The 13815-nt window shown below is 34.3% G+C and overlaps 2 long non-coding RNA genes across 2 annotated transcripts; both read right to left on the bottom strand.

Annotated features, from left to right (window-relative positions):
• Positions 1-3154: 3154 nt before the first annotated feature.
• LOC122037197 lies at positions 3155-6256 on the bottom strand. Its single transcript, XR_006127559.1, has 5 exons — positions 6097-6256; positions 4683-5458; positions 4163-4227; positions 3366-4092; positions 3155-3287 (listed from the first exon to the last, which is right to left on the bottom strand). It is a non-coding gene; the product is annotated as an uncharacterized LOC122037197 (long non-coding RNA).
• A 2098-nt stretch (positions 6257-8354) lies between these two features.
• Positions 8355-10686, bottom strand: LOC122037201. The gene is made up of 3 exons (XR_006127562.1): positions 9862-10686; positions 9678-9726; positions 8355-8547 (listed from the first exon to the last, which is right to left on the bottom strand). It is a non-coding gene; the product is annotated as an uncharacterized LOC122037201 (long non-coding RNA).
• Between the last annotated feature and the right edge of the window lie 3129 nt (positions 10687-13815).

The raw sequence follows: 13815 nt of genomic DNA, 5'->3' as shown, positions 1-13815 counted from the left end.
GGTTATGTCATGAGTTGAAGTGAGTACACACAATGATTTGATAATCTTGTACCCATAGGCATTAGTCAAGGGCATGGATTCAACATAATGGCCAAATTTATTAGCATAGAGTTAAGAGAGACTGGGTTCTTAAAGGTAGATCCGCTACCTTAGCGGCCCCCCTAGTGCCGGCCCCACGGATATGGAGGGAGGTTCATGCAGGTACACAGGCCATAGGCGCATGGCGGGGTAAACCCCAGGTCGTCAGTTCCTGAGAATCGACCCCTGGCCATTACGCCAGAGATACCATGCGCCCACCGTCTGCGCTACGCCCTGGGGGCCTGGGTTCTTAAAGTTATTATTGATGAAGCATTCATATTTGATATACACATCGAGTGCTTTATCCATCAATTCTATGATTGACAACCACAATTTGCAAATAAATACATCATATGGTTTTAAATCTTATCATGGAAGAAAATATATCAAGCACATACATAATTTTTTGTGATTGTTTTCTCACCTAAGTAAATGCATACAACCTAGAATCACTAGGCTCTTGTGTTTGGTATTTCAAAATCCATACAAAGAAAACTAGTATGATGCGGAAAAGAATTACTAGTTATACCTTTCTTTGTAAGCAACAACCTCTTGATCTTCTATCGTATTCATCTTCTTATCTCGGACGTTGTGTGGACAAAACGATCTACCGAGATGAGAACCACCAAGACACCTTCCTTCTTGCAAGTTTCGGCCACCAACCTTCAAGCTCCAAGGGATGCTAGAACAAAGCCTCCTTTCTCTCCTTCTTCTCCTAGCAAGAACCGGCCACCACAAGAACTCCAAGAGAGGGATGCACCGGCCACTAAAAAAGAAGAGAAAAGGAGGAGTATAGGGTCGGGGCCACACCAAGGAAGAGAGGAGAGGAATAGAGGATGTGTTGTTCTGAGGTGAGGCACCTCTACCCTCTCTTTTATATTCCTTTTAATAAAAACTTCCTTATTCTCTTTGCCAATGAAAGGAAAATTTAATTAAAATTTCCTTTAATCCTTTATCATGGCCGGCCACCTCTAGCACCACAAATAAGGAAAGTTTTAAACACAAAATTAAAACTTCCTTATTTGTTTCCAGAAATTTTAAAAATAAAATTTCTCTTTTAAAATTCCCTTCATGGTTGGTTATAAAAGGAAACTTTTATAAATTAAAATCTCTCTATTAAAACATGTGAATGATTATAAAAAGGAAAGTTTTCTCCAAAATTAAAATCTTCCTTTTAAATCTACAAATAAGGAAAGACATCAAATCTTTCTTTTAATCTTTTGTAGAAAGCTATAAAAGAAAAGATTTATAATTTTTAAAACTCTCTTTTAAATCATGAACATGGTTACAAAAAAAAGAAAGTATTATCAAAAATTAAAATCTTCCTTTTAACTACAAATAAGGAAAGATATCAAACTTTTTTCTCTTAATTCTTTATAGAAAGCTAAAAAAAGGAAGATTTAGGGTTTAAGGTTTAGGGTTAGGGAGCCACGACGAAGTTGCGCATTGCAATCTATGGGTCGCTCCTTGAGGCAATCACAAAGAAGGTAATCTCTTGGCCGAAGCACACCCTATCACATGCCGGCCGGATAGAATTAGTAAGATCGGTGTTCCAAGGTGTTGAATGTTTTTGGTTATCCATTCTTCCTATTCCTAGTGGAGTGATAGATAAGATCTATGGGATTTCTCGATCTTTTGTATGGTTTACAAAGCACCCTCCTATCTCTTGGTCAACTATATGTCTACCAAAAGAGGAAGGAGGTTATGGACTTCGTGACTTGCAAGCATGGAATATGGCTCTCTTATGTAGAACTTTATGGAACATACAAAGCGGGAGGACTCTCTTTGTGTCAAATGGATTCATCATCACTATCTCCGTTATGTGGATTTTTGGTGCGTTGATTCTCCTCATCAAATGTTTACTTTAGATTAGAGATGTTCTTCTACCGCGCACCACCTCAATTGGAGTAGCAAAGATGAAGCTCACGGAATGGTTTGTGGAAGGGGAAAATGGGACAGCTTTGGCCTATGACTTCTTCAGGCCGAAAATGCCCAAAGTTCCCTAGTTTTCAGTGATTTGGAAGCCAAATTTAATGCCCAAACATCGATTCACAGCTTGGTTGCTTGCCCATGGAAAGTTAAGGACAGCAAACACTTTGTCATACGTGCCAAACAAGATGTGTGCTTTATGTCAGCAACATGAAGAGTCCAATGGACATATTTTCTTTGAATGTGCAATTGCCAAGTCTCTTCTTGATAGGGTTGTGAGATGGATGGACATCAAATTTGACATCACTAGCATGGCAAAGTTACTTGATGTGTTTCAGCGGCATTATAAAGGCAAAGGGCGGCAAGTCAAGGCTAGATATCTTGCTGTATCTTCGATGATTTATCTTATATGGGAGGCACGTAACCGATCACGTTTTGAGGGCATTGTACCTTGTGTTGAGAGGATGTTTCACAAAGTTCAGATTCATGTCTGGCGCTTTGTAGACATCAAGTGATGTACTTTGTACTTTGTATGGTTCTTTAGTTCTAGTAGCATAATACATTTACCTTCCCCAAAAAAAAGGAAAAGATTTAAATTTTAAACTCTCTTTTAAAACCATGATTTCCACATAAGAAAAGATTTGAAAACAAAATCCCTTTATTTTATATGGCCGCCACACCAAGCTTGGGCTCAGTTATGGCGGCCAAAATCACTATGGCAACAATGCTCTACAGCTTCTTAGCCTTCTCTTGATCCTTGAATTGCGATTTAGTTGAAAGCATGGCTATATTGTTTGTGTTCATGGAAGGTTTGATTTTTCTACTACATGTATACGTTTGTTCTGATGTTCTATGCTCAGTGTATTTGAAAGGATGAACCATGTTGGAAGCTTAAGAATGAAAACAACACCAAAGGTGAATTGTGGGTCAGAAAAATTATAAAAAAATATTATAAAAAAACACTTAAGTCTCCCTTGACACAGAAGTACCAACATCAAGTCTTCAAACAGAAGGAAGCACTCAAAAGACCTTACCATCATAAATAGATTCTGAAAAAGAAAAAGAAAATAAAAAGAAAAACACAAGTCTAACTCCAAGTTAACATTGTAAAGGGTAATGGTCAAATAATTAGAAAATGTATTGATTTAACACTTGACTTACTGTTAATATGCGCAAAGCCCTCTTGTCCAATCATCTATACGGGTGATAAACAAAGTTGTACATGAAGCTCTCCGCGTACTTCATGAAGTCCTTGGGATGTGGGTACCGACTCACCAATCCTTAAAGGACAATAGATAGTTTAGCACAGTTTAAGATAGACTATGCATTCTGAATAAAGAGACAAAGAAGAAACTCACTAAGTTCATATGCTTTTGCTGCAACATTCGCAGCAATATGAGCAAATATCTTCCTAATGTTGGGGAATGGTGGGTAGACCATTCCTTTGTCCAAGTTGTCCTACGTCATTAGGAGTTAAAGCTTTTGTTGTCCAACAAAAGATACCACAATTATTCTACTTTCCATAGTTTTGTGGAATATATGGAAAAGTAAATTTCAAAGTTGATTAAACATGTTCCCGATGGGTTTATGGTATATGGAACAAGTTTGAAATATTGATATACAAAAATAGAAATATAGTAATGGTGATTCCACTTGTGAACTTTCAGGCTGAACGTAAGCATGTCATCATTGTGCACACGGGTTGCTCCGAAGATCACCAGCCCAAGGCCAAATCTCGAGAAGATGTATGCATTATTTGACCAGAAGAAAGTGAAACACCAAAGGTTAGTTTGTAACAAATAAAAATTTTAAACCTGTCCTGGCACAAGAACTTTTCCATCATATTCAATTGGATCAAATGGACTCCCACTAGCAAATATTGCTTGACCATGTGAATGAAAGCCAAATTCTTAACTACCAAAGTAAATTGTGAATATGAATTATGCAACTATTGCTGCAAAAAGATAGAGAAAACTTACCTTACTCCACGTATATGCCTCTTCTACACTACATTCTGATTGAGAGGTAGGGTTGGATTGAGCCAAAATCAATGCAAGGGAACTCGTGCATTGGATCTAATACTATCTGAATATAGTTAAATTGTAAAAATGCATTATGGTAAGGATTTGGTAGAGGTCTAGGTGTAGAAGCTAACCTCATTAAAATTAGCCATCGCTTCAACTACTTCCTTAGTAGAAAGTCCGCTTGAATTTGTACAAACTTCAGACAGCAAAAATAAGATAAAGTATTAGTGTTGTAATATATACTTGTAGAAGAACTAAATGAAAACATGACCACTAGAGAAACCACTTTAAAAGAGTAAACCTGAGTTGGAGAAAGCATTCTTATCATCAACAATGATATAGCTTAAGAGTCACACATAGTAAGAGAGAAAATATACAAGTGCATAGTAAACATTTAGCCCATGAAACCACCTGCCAAGAAACCAGAATGGCACTTGAGGCAGCAATACCTTGATAACATCTACAAGATTATTGACAGGTTCATGATCATGTGCCCAAGGTTGCTTAAAATGTTGAAGGGAATCCTTGTGTGAGCTCATAATTAAGTCCCATAAAGGGTATCACAATGCAAACAATGAACAACAAAGTAAAACAATTAAAAGTTGTATGCTTGTAATAAGTATAACCAAGGTCCAAGATTCTCTTCCTTACCTTAGAATCGACCATTCATAACTTCTTGCGAGTCTCTTCCAATGGAGCACCATTTGTCTACAACAACCATAAGAAATCCACAACCAAAATTTGCCAATATCTAAAATTATCATCATCACATCCAAAACGTTGTTCATGCACATAATAAAAAGACTAAGTTCAAAACCTGCTTTAACATCTCTAGAGCTATGGTACCAGCCTGTATTGATAATCAAGATAAGGAAAAGATTTAAAGAAGTATTCGTATAAACAGAACAAATATTTTAACTGAGATTAGTTAAAATACTCTTGAAACATGTACCTACATAGTGCAATAATTAAAGTCACATAAAATGTAACATGTACACTTAGCACTAAGTAGCATAGCGAAATTATGGCAAACAGTAGATTTCGATCCAAATCGGAAAAATTATCTTCTACCCTCTTTTTAAAAAAGCAGAAGCCCACCTCATAAATAAAATCCTAATAGACATGATCTTCCTATATCTATTTCTCATATAATTATATGCATTACAAGATTTGTAATATGAAATACAAGGACGAAGCATAAGTACATAGGAATTCATACTCCCAGAATGGGAAACTAAGATGTTCACAAGAAATACACAAGTGAAAAAAAATCAAAGTTAAAGTGTTAAACACATTCAATAGACCAAATAAACCAATTGAGATTAGGAGTAAAACCTCTCCAACACCAAGGAATAAGAAACTGTGTTCTACCAATGTTCCAACAACTATTTTTAAAACGCCAAAAAGCCGACAACAGAAATTGTGCCCTGAAATGAGAAAAAGCATATTGAATGATTCATAAACAAATTTAATATTGAACATGGTTAGTCAAGATTGGCTATGGTTGATTCAGTTAGCCCTTTAGCTAAGGTCGAATTAAATGCGGTGAATATGTCCAAAATAGTGAAGACATGGACATCTCTCTTGCAAGTGTGCAAATAAGACATCACCAATCTGATTAATTTTTTAATGGATTTCCTCCCGTGTCCAACAAAATCTACCTTATCTATACCAGTTTCTTTGAATGTCAAGCTTCTTTTACCTTCAATACATTCTTCCTTGAATAATTAATTTCTTGGAGGTGACACTTGACAGGGTAAGAATTTATATAGATCCAACTCAGAAGTTTGGTATTAGTCCAACCAAGATTGAAAATTATCAATGCTGAAATTTCACTCAGGAAGTTCTCTTCATTATCTATGCCATGATTTGCAAAGAAATATTGCATTTAATGTCTACAAGTATAGTTCATTTGAAGGAGAAATACAAAATAACATCGAACAGTGATGATGTATGCTTTAGAATGTCCTATAACTAACAGCTTTCAACAATAATAACAAGAAATCTTGATAAGTTGGAATCATGAACAATCTAACAAAACAAAATAAGGTGGTATCAGACTTACAATTTTCCTTATCAAAGTGCAAATGTGGCTCTTTGAATGAATTAGATAGACCTGATCCTTTATTTAATCAAGTTCTTAACACCATCCAAATTATTTGCTTCAGCTGACACATGTTGAGTTTCAGCATTGCCAGAAGAAATAGGAGTCTGGCCCAGAAATTCATTTTGTTCAATATAGCTTTGATCAATTATTTCTTTCTTGGTACAAAAGAATGCATTAAACCTATGATTTGCATGCAATAAGTCTGTTACCTAGTGCATACAGGATATTCTATTGAAAATTTTAGCACTCACTACAAGCATAAAGTATAAAAAATACGAATAAAGGGATGAAAGTTTACTTACCTTTTTTGTAACCTCTACAAGCTTACTAAGAGAATGAGAGGGAAAAGTTGAGCAATTACTCTTAAAAACAAGCCATTAACACAAAATAATGGAAGAGAAGAGGAAGAAGGGAAGTGTGGATAAGAAGCACTCACTAAAATGGTGGGAAGAGTAAGGTGGCTAAGAAAAAAAATTGTTATAATTTGCGAGAGGGAGAAACTCTACTATGACAATTATTTTGGTATCAAAAAGATTAATATATTTAAAGTTTTGTTAAAGTTCTTTTTAGTTTTACTAGTTTAGAGTAAGTTTATAAAGAGTCGTCGCTTAATGTATTGATATTTTTCTATCAATAAAATAATAATTTAATCTCTAATATTTGTGTATGATATTTGTGAGATGTTATTTTGTTCTTTATCAATTTGGTCCATTTTTTGTGGAATTTGGCTATATCAGGTTGATCAAATTGTTATATAAATCAATCTTCATTGTGTGCATACTAAGCTAGAAGCTAACTTGATGTTTTAACAACTATCTTATTAGCACTTATTTTCTATGTCAGATTAAGTTCTTGGGTTGCATGAGTTGACAATGTAGGCATGTTAACGTATGTAAGCATACTAAGCTAGAAGCTAACTTGATGTTTTAACAACTATCTTATTAGCACTTATTTTCTATGTCAGATTAAGTTCTTGGGTTGCATGAGTTGACAATGTAGGCATGTTAACGTATGTAAGAGACAAATATTGGAGGTTAAACTTGACCCTTTTGTTTGTGTTATAGTGCTAAGTTAGATTTCTTAGTATGTTAAAAAATTGTGAGGGATTCATGGAAGTCCTTACATTTTAGGCTAGATTGAACTTATTGTTGGGCCTTAACAAGGTTAGTGATAAATACTCATCCTGAATTTCTACTCATCTTATTTTTGAAGATATATATGCAATCAACAGACATCATATATAATAACAGTTAGTCTTTATAATAAATCATTTATCATTTTATAATGGTTTATATGCAAGACATAAGATATTTATATCCAAGAACCAACCAAGACATACAACAATAATGATACCTCCTCTAGATTTGATGCTTGTACAACTATCTTGGAATGTTGCTACCACTTGTACTTTGTCACTACTTCTCCATTTTGGATGTTGTCTCCATTTTGGATGTTGTCACCACTAGATAAATTTGTCTCTTTTTACACAGCTCAAGCTTTGTAATAAGTAGTGGTTAGCTAACATTAAGATGGCAAGAAAGTAGAACGTCCAAAATTTGATGGAACCCAACACAACTTTTTTTGTAGATGAACATTTGATAGAAGAAAAAAAAGGTAAATAAAATAATATTGGATAAAGTAAAGTGCAAATTGCATGGAGAGAGCATATGAGAATACCAGTTAAAGCAAAAAATTCTGGGCGTCACGAACTGTAACTTGGTTAACCTGAAGCTTATATGTTTCTTTTTACTAATATGTATACCCTTGTAGATTCTCTCCGCCTAAAAAGAGTTAACAGATGTCCAAGTACCAACATCAAAATAACTTTAATACTATGATATATATAACACTCCTCGAATGCATATCTCATGTATTCATCTCTTGATATCTTGGACCAGAAGAGGTCATCTTGTGAATCCTTGAAATTTGTTGTTGTATCTCTAGCAACAAATATCTCTAGTCAAGACTAGAAATTACCTTATAAAGCACAAGAAAATACCAAATATGTGGGGAGCAAAATTAAATACCTTGCTGGCCAACAAGAATAATGGCTACTAGGACCATTGGAAGAATTCCAGAATTCTTAGGCATAATAAGTGCATCTTTCTCGCCGTAAATAAAACAAAATAGGTTATGTCTATCATGAATAAAACTTTAAACATAAAAACTTAATGGTACCCATGATGGATACTTACAGGTCACTAATGTAATCCTCTTCTCGTAAGCATCCCACGATTTTATTGTAAACAATATGGATCTGCAAAATTGTAAAACACAAAGTTGCATTACAAAAAAAAAAACTAATTAAGTTCAAAGCCTAAAGATACTCTTACATGTAATGCATGATGAGCCACCTAATGCAGGAGCATTCCATACAGCTTTTAGAAGAAGGTTGCACAACTTAGACGCCTGAAATATAACCGTGGACTAAAGAAAATACGAAGAACTAAAACAGCTAAAATTAAGCTGATAGATATTTTGGATTAAAGAAGAATCATGCTTTTAGAAAGCAAAACCTTACACATATTTTTGCTTCGGTGTTTGTCCTTACACTATTCTTAGGAATTCCAAGTGTTTGGCCTAGCCTTTGTGGCTCAAGAAAAAAAGAATTAAAAGTTTCAAATGGTACCTCAACTCTATATATCAAACATCATCAAACCCTTTTAGGATGAGTAGAACCATGATGAAGGCAATGAAAGAAAAGTAAAAACAAAGATTATGATATTAAAACTAGTAGCTTGCCAATAACTTTGTGTACTTTGTGTAAAAAACATAAATTACACAAAGATGCAAAAAAAAAACTAAACAACAATTGGAAAAGGATAAATCTGCGTACATATGCATGTTTAGCAAATCCTTAAATTTATTTTTTGCAAAAGAGCAACGAATATGCAAGCATGATTAGCATGATAATAGCATAAATATACAATAGGCTTGTGTATTGAATATAAGTGGCATGTAGTATAACCAAACTCCAGTCAGCTGCACTATGTTGTTTCCAAATAATGTTGCTCAGTACAATCCTACTCACAGGGTTCAAGCAACCCATATTAAAATCTATAATAGTTTGCACAAAAAAAGGATTATTTGCAATATCATAAAAAGAAAAAATATTTTGTGTAGGAAGATTGTTTAAAAAATATTATGGCGAAAAATCAATTCAATGCCCCAACTTTCACAATACATCATCTGGTGGTTTCAATAAAAACTATGTATAATTCATATATTCCCGAGATAGGCAAAAGTGAAACACTTGAAGAAACTCAAAATAGCAATGTTTTATAGCCACTTACAATATACTACTTGTTAGAATTAACTAATAACATACAGATCTTTTTAGTTTTCAAATATTACACTTTTAGTTTCATCAAGTCTATAAGAGCTATAAAAACATGCAATATAAACAACAATATATATTCTTGATGCTCAATAGACATAATAAACCAAACAAGATCTGACAAAGAGATGACAGTATAAAAAATTATTAAAAATAAAAATTTGAGAAGGAAACATTCATAATCTTGAATGATAAAATGAACCTTGAGCTATTTGTGAACGACGCTTCTCCTTGGTAGACTCTTGATATGGCTGATAAGTGGTAAAAGTAACCCATATCAAACAAAGAATGCAAACAGGATAGATGTTCCATGTTGTGGAGGATAAAACAGAATTTAGGTCAACATGAAACTTAGAACATTGCATGAATTTAATGAGGATACTTACATTAGAAGATTTACTGCAATGTCTGATTTCAGGTTAAGTAACAATTGCCTCTATTGCTCTCAAAGTAGATGCTCCTGCAATTATTCAAGATAGGAAATTGGAAGAGGAAGGAAACCTATGGACAGTCCAAACAAAATCAAGAGCTGTCTGGAGAAAGCCACTAGCTGCCAATTCTACTCATTCAAACAGGCAACCTTGCACACCAATACACCAGCCTCCTCTAACAAAAAGATTTCACTTGGTTGTATATGCAGAAGTGAAAATCCATTTTGGTGAAAGCAATTCTACAAGAGGATCATTTTTCAGCTCCCTAATTCCTTTGTCGACTTCTCCCAATGTTGTAGCTTCAATTAGAGTAAGTGAAGGTTTTGTGGAAGGATTCATTACCTTCCATCCAATAATTTCCACCTTTACGTGTGATCCCAATCTTCCTTCAATTTTCTCTAAACTCATTTCGCAATCAACGAAATATACCCAAAAGATTTATTGAATAATTATTCTACATTAGCTTTTTTTCCATCTTTGTAATTTAATTCCATGTAAAATAAAACAAGTGGTCTTTAATTCAAAAAAAAAATAGAATTGGAGTTTTAATTATCTCAGCATCTTCAATCTCAACAAAATCCTTCGATTGTTCCACCCCATCTATTGTTTTCACTTGCGGTTTTGCAATAGCACTTTTCTTAGTAGGGAGCTAAAAAGATGTTCAATCAAATTGAATTCCATTAGTTGAATATGAAAATCACATTACAAATAATATCTGCGCTCACCAATGCTTGGGCAAGTTTCTTCCCACTAAGCATGGTAGTAGCAAGCAGTCGTATGAATGAGCTATCAAAGTGCCCATAAAATATCATATCAAGCAACAAAACTAAGAAACCTATATAATGACTAATGAGTTATCTATTGCAATCAATTTATGTCGTTGAATTACTCCAATAAAAAGTAGGACAAAAGTAGTTAGCTCTAAAAGAAAAGAGAGAAACATTCTTACAACAACATCCAAAGGGGAGAGAATGAACACCAAAATCTGACCTTCAAACCTTAAAAGAACCAAAAGAAGAAAGAAGAAGCTTGTCAAAAATAACTTTTACCTAGAAAGATCAAATCGTACTGAGTTTCAAGAAACAAGAGCATGATTCTTAAGTCATTCATTAACGATCACACACATATATGATTTAAAGTGTTGTGCCGAAACGGTCGAAACGAGTGAAACATCTCGTTCCGCTCGGCAACCGGCACCGACATGACCCCGACACCAAACCCACGACAGGTGAAACGAGAGGTCGCATAACTCTTCCGTTGTCGCCGCGGAAGTGACCCTGCGGTCACTGTAGAGGGATTGCATGGCCAACGTGGTCGCGCCGAAGGAGTCACGCAATCCACGCGGCCATGGCTGGTCACGTAATCCCGCGACAGTGCCGAAGTTGAGCGGGCTCGCGAGTGGTGTCAGATTTCAGATTTTTTTTTAATTAAACTTAAGTTAATTGTTTTAATCAACTCATAGCTATGATCAATATAATCTAAAGAGATTTTATTAAACCCAAATAAAATTATCTAAATAATTTTATATTTCATTTATTTTAATTTAAAATTTATAATAAAATTTTTATTTATTTATTTATCTATTTTCATATCTTTTTATTTTTTAAAAGATTATTTTTTATCTTTTTTTTTAAATATTTATGTTAAATATTTTAGTTTTAAATTAATATATTTTATATTTAAAAAATACCGAAACTATATCGGCACGGCATGATACGGTACCGAAATCATATCGTTCCAGTCCAGAACCGAAACCTCGACACGGGTCGAAATTTTAAACCTTGACATATATTGTAGTCCAATCTTCGAAACTTCAAAAAAAAAAACTCATGATGAATACTTCATGGAAACATACTAATTATAGCATTTCAAATGATTAGAGGGGAAAAAGAAACAAAATCAACCAACCATGGACATTCTGGTTTTCAATCTCGAGCAACTTGGAATAATTTTTAGAACTCAAAAACAAAAAGTTCTCTAAATACTTCACATTGTTGAAATATCAATAACAGAATATAAAAAGCAAAAACTACAAAGTGGGAAAAAAACAAAAGAGGCAACATAACATATGTGATAAATTTACAAGACTGGATGTCATGAGTTGAAGAGGCAACATAACATATGTGATGATTTACAAGACTTAATGTCAAGGGCATGAGAATGGATCCAATCTAGTGGCCAAATTTTAGCATAAAGTTAAGAAAGGCTTTGTTCTTTGAGTTATCATTGACGAAGCATTTATCATATTTGGCATTTATCATGTGCTTTCAATCCATCAATTCTATGATTAACAACTACAATTACCAAGGTAATGAAAAAAGAACAAAAATTCCAGGCAATAAAAAAATCAATTAATTTTGCACAACCCATTTCAATAGATAAAAGAACAAAAATTCCTATATGAAATAAAAAATTAAAAGGTAAATTGGTTGTAATAAAAAGAAATTCCAATTCAAAAATGATTACCTCCTTTTCATAGCAATAAGTAATTGATCTACCAGCCACAATGAAACAACCTTACCAGATGGGAGTGAAGTGGATTTACAGCTGCATTTTGAATCTATATTGAAGCTTTGCACTGCTTGCCGACAACTGGGACACCATGTGGCCCACTGAAATGCCTCCCAGAATTGAGACCTGGAAGTGCTGCTGATGAGGCCAGTGATGAGACAACACGAGTCCTGTGATAGTGGGAACAACCGGACAGAATAGTCAGCCACTTGCACAACAGCAAACAGATAATCACTGCAACATCAACATTTCACTACAATATAGAAGATATTGGGGAGAATGACCTACGGACCCTGGTGTGCACAGATGGTCAGAACCAGAAGGACATGTGTCCGCCTGGGACAGTAACAATTTCGAACTATCCCAACCTCTGGCAGTATCAAATGAGGAAATATAGCTACCTGAATCAGATTCTAAGAAAGGTTCCACATATACTCAAGGCAAGTCATCACAACGGAAAGGAACTTTTAAATAAAGCTAGAGCTGATCCTATAAAAGCATTCTGATACAACTGCAACAACTGCAGGACGCCTAGTGACTGATACATTCTCTGGCATGGAAGAAAAAGAATCTGAGAAACAGTTTCAACAATCAGAAATTCAAGAGTTCAAAGGATGGAACCCAATTACAAAAGCTACTGTTGCATTGGCAATACCGCCTGAGCACACGCAAGGGCTGCCATTTCAACTACTGCATTCACTATTTAGTGTAGATCATGTGTCGACTGCATACACTATTTAGTGTAGCTCATGTGTCAAAAAAAAGAATTAGAAAGCATGGTTATTTACAAGATAACAACTAACTCATTGGCAATGAGAATGTAATACCTTTTTGTTCTGAGCATAAATGTCTCTTCTTGTTCTAGTTTGGAAAGCATTTTCTCTAAATAGAACATATCAACCTATCAAAAAGCATTAGATTATAAGCAGCTAGGTGAATGCATCTTATTCAATTCAAAGCCTTGCACCTTCAAAAAAAATATAAGCAATGAAAAAATTGAAAAGTCATACACATCTAGTGAAGTATGTAAGAAATGATAGCATTATCCCATTCTCAAGAACAGAAATCACTCGAGCATTAACCATTATGCCTAGAACCAATAGGTCAACTGAAATTCCTTTAAGATCTTTAACCTATGATAGAAAATATCAAGACAATCAATAATTAGATTAAATAATAAAACATTGATAAATCAAAGAAATGAAACAAACAACACATTTTCCGACTACATCAGGAAATCATCATAGAGAACAGCTCGAACTTTATCAAAGGCTTTAACACAACGCTATCTAAATAATCCTACACAAAGCACATTGCAAAAAGAAAAATCCTGAACAGTATTTCTTCATGAATCAACAAAATCACAATTAGAAAAATAAAAGAAATTATCATCAGCAA

Source organism: Zingiber officinale, unplaced genomic scaffold, assembly GCF_018446385.1.
Source record: "Zingiber officinale cultivar Zhangliang unplaced genomic scaffold, Zo_v1.1 ctg243, whole genome shotgun sequence".
Lineage (NCBI taxonomy): Eukaryota > Viridiplantae > Streptophyta > Magnoliopsida > Zingiberales > Zingiberaceae > Zingiber > Zingiber officinale.
Note: the sequence above shows the minus strand (reverse complement) of the source record. Positions and strands in the feature narration are given on the sequence as shown.